Source organism: Prorops nasuta, unplaced genomic scaffold, assembly GCF_024137725.1.
Source record: "Prorops nasuta isolate Cenicafe-Biocafe unplaced genomic scaffold, Cenicafe_Pnas_1.2 PNAS00024, whole genome shotgun sequence".
NCBI lineage: Eukaryota > Metazoa > Arthropoda > Insecta > Hymenoptera > Bethylidae > Prorops > Prorops nasuta.
This window is the reverse complement of record NW_027116821.1, coordinates 1,437,785-1,441,332: the sequence shown is the minus strand read 5'-3', so window position 1 is coordinate 1,441,332 and position 3,548 is coordinate 1,437,785. Positions and strand designations below refer to the sequence as shown.

The 3,548-nt window shown below is 41.4% G+C and overlaps 1 long non-coding RNA gene across 1 annotated transcript; it reads right to left on the bottom strand.

The window, feature by feature from the left end:
• Positions 1-259: 259 nt before the first annotated feature.
• On the bottom strand, positions 260-823 carry LOC136781887 (uncharacterized). The gene is made up of 3 exons (XR_010824024.1): positions 716-823; positions 445-625; positions 260-375 (listed from the first exon to the last, which is right to left on the bottom strand). It is a non-coding gene; the product is annotated as an uncharacterized lncRNA (long non-coding RNA).
• Positions 824-3,548: the final 2,725 nt, after the last annotated feature.

The following is a 3,548-nucleotide window of genomic DNA, read 5'->3' as shown; positions in this document are numbered from 1 at the left end:
TCAAACGACAGATCAATAAAAAGAAGAGGGCATATTCCAATGAGTGAAGTGTCAAAATGTGCAACTTAACCTCTGTAATTTGTATTAATTTATTAAAATAACTTGTAAGTGATGAACTTTTAATAAAATCATATTAAGTGTTATAAATTTGTATAAAAAATATGTATTTTAGTTTTAACCTATTATTGTGTAACATATGGTGTATAAAAATAACTGAAAATATATATTTTAAATTAAATTTATGTTGTTGATATTTTGTCAAGAATAACACATCATTAACTTTTATATTAATAATAAGGAGCTATATTCTTGAGTCGTAAAGTCCATTGGAGCTTGCAAGTCAACTATGGATCCCAAGCTTACAGCAATAAGATTCTACGAATAAAGAAGATGCAATTCATTATTAAAATAGATAATCGTTAACTCAGATTTTTTTGCAGAAACCTAATATCAATAGTGACAAGCTTTCGTATCTATTTCCAATTGATGATGCTGGAAGAGAACCTCTGAGAGCTCCTGACAGCTCAACTGCCACAGGTCCAAGAAACAGCTATTTACGTAAATCTGTCCAGTGTCATGCAATACATTATCCAGAAGCCATTCTGCTATTATCCAGCTAATGTTTCTACGCAATATAATTAATTTCTTATTAATTTTCAAATATACTAAATATGTAAAGAAGAAAAAGCCAATATATTAAAATCCATTTACTTACACTACATCTCATTACGTAACCATGAGTGAATATTGTTGAATGGTGACAGAACAGTTTATAGTTGCAGAATCAGAATACATTCCTGTTGTGGGTAATGTTGCTGGGTCCTTTTGTTCTTTCGCAGTATCCAAAAGCAGCAAATTTGCAATGATTTTACAATTATAGCCTATATTCGAAGAAAACTTTAATACTTAAACTTAAATTGAAGAATATTCAAATGATTAATAGTAACTCCTTACGGATTAAGATATCTTGCATTATTTTCAATTTCTGCTACCAGTGCATATAGGCAAATTCAGTGGTAAATTGTTATTCTCATCACTTAGAGCTTGTTAATCCTGTAAGTTACGTAGCACTTTAAAGTGGGCAAACAAATCCTTACGCTGCATTATATTAGTCTTCTCTTCCTTCGCTAACTTTTGAAAATTCATATATTACTGTTATCCACGAGTATATTTACCCAGTGGCTGAAAAATATTAGAAAGAGTATGAAAATTCATTCTTAAAAGTAAGCATAAATTATTTCCATATTCATAAAGTTATACATACCTATTCTATTATTTAGCTGGATGTTAGCTGCCACGAAGACATCCATATGCAATGTGCCTGCCCTCCTTCCTTTTTATTCCAGTGTATTATCCTAATAGTTTGCTGCAGGACAGTCTTAAGTCAGAAATAGATTGAAGTGTGATAATTCGGTTCTACTTTCTCTTTACCCTGGCCTACCATGAGGAGATACTCTTTTTTATCTTGATTTTTCATAACGTAAATGATAAATAATTATTCCTGAAATAAAAACGTGCACACACACATATATATATATATATATATATTATTGTCTTTTCAGATTATATACTGTATTTTTTATCTTATATAATTTATTTTTTTTTTCTTTTTTTCAGTACTCCGAAAATTGATTTACGTTAAATAATATTGGTGGCCCTGAAAAGGGCCGATTTTTGGATCCAACACGTGGCAGAGCACATTCCTTTTTTATACCATGCAATCCGATCCATCTAAAAAAATACCCATTCGAAACCAACAACAGTAAAGCTCATTCAATAATCCGTCCAGTAGCCATTCCGCTCGATCACTTGATTAAGTCGATTAGGTATCGAGTTAGTCAAGTTAGCTAAGAACTCTGGGTCAGACCTAAGGCCTTCCCAGATATTCTTCGCTTGATCGAGAATCGCTGCCCTCGTCCTCGCGCCTGGCTCTATCCATCGTCTGGACATCAATGCCCAGACGTTCTCAATTAAATTGAGATCCGGTGATCGAGCGGGCCAATCCACCACTTCCAACTCCGGGTGTCGCGCAAACCACGCTCGCGTTTCGCGTGAGGTATGGATCGCTGAATTGTCCTGCACAAATCGGATCACCGGTACTTCATCCGCGGGATATACATTACGCACGCTTGGGAGAAAAATTTCTTCCAAGATGCGAATGTATTCCCGGGAATTCATACGTGGAGAAATCTCCACAAGATCACCGATATGTTCACCGGAAATCCAGCCCCATACGCCACACGATACGCGTCCAGACCGATGAGTCTGGAAGACGTGGTTTGGCTGCAACCGGGTATCGTTCGGGCGCCACACGTGCAAGGCCTGAGCCTGAGAGGGCAACGATATGAAAACCTTTTCATCGGTCCATATCGTAGCCTTCCAATCTGCACGGCTCCGCGAAAGATTCGCGAGGGCATAGCCAACTCTCTGCTCACGGTGAGCAGGAGTTAATGGGATTTTACGCGCTGGACGACGGCAGTGAATACCTGCAGAGTGTAAACGCCGCAGGCCGGTGGTCACTGAAGCTGGATAATCTATCTCCTCCACTATGTCGCTGACACTAGCGAAGGGATCTTCTTCGATCCTGCTCAGCAGCTGCTGGTCATCGATCTCCGAAGTCCTTTTCTGCCCTCTGTTCTCCGCTCTCCGGTCACGCAGTGCGTGGTCTCCGCCTTCGCGGTACCGACGTATCCAGCGCCTGACGGTGGTTTCGTGTGCCCCGCAGAGTACAGCGATCTCACTCGCGCTTTTCCCGCACTCAAAATAGCCAATGGCTCTTCCTCTGGTAGCCTCACTATGCTGTGACATCGTCGACGTATCCAATAGATATGAATGTTATAACAAATTAACGTTATTATCGATACTTCTAATTCAATAATCGAGGCATTATTCACTTTTATCTATAATAACGTTAATTTGTTATAACATTCATATCTATTGGATACGTCGACGATGTCACAGCATAGTGAGGCTACCAGAGGAAGAGCCATTGGCTATTTTGAGTGCGGGAAAAGCGCGAGTGAGATCGCTGTACTCTGCGGGGCACACGAAACCACCGTCAGGCGCTGGATACGTCGGTACCGCGAAGGCGGAGACCACGCACTGCGTGACCGGAGAGCGGAGAACAGAGGGCAGAAAAGGACTTCGGAGATCGATGACCAGCAGCTGCTGAGCAGGATCGAAGAAGATCCCTTCGCTAGTGTCAGCGACATAGTGGAGGAGATAGATTATCCAGCTTCAGTGACCACCGGCCTGCGGCGTTTACACTCTGCAGGTATTCACTGCCGTCGTCCAGCGCGTAAAATCCCATTAACTCCTGCTCACCGTGAGCAGAGAGTTGGCTATGCCCTCGCGAATCTTTCGCGGAGCCGTGCAGATTGGAAGGCTACGATATGGACCGATGAAAAGGTTTTCATATCGTTGCCCTCTCAGGCTCAGGCCTTGCACGTGTGGCGCCCGAACGATACCCGGTTGCAGCCAAACCACGTCTTCCAGACTCATCGGTCTGGACGCGTATCGTGTGGCGTATGGGGCTGGATTTCCGGTGA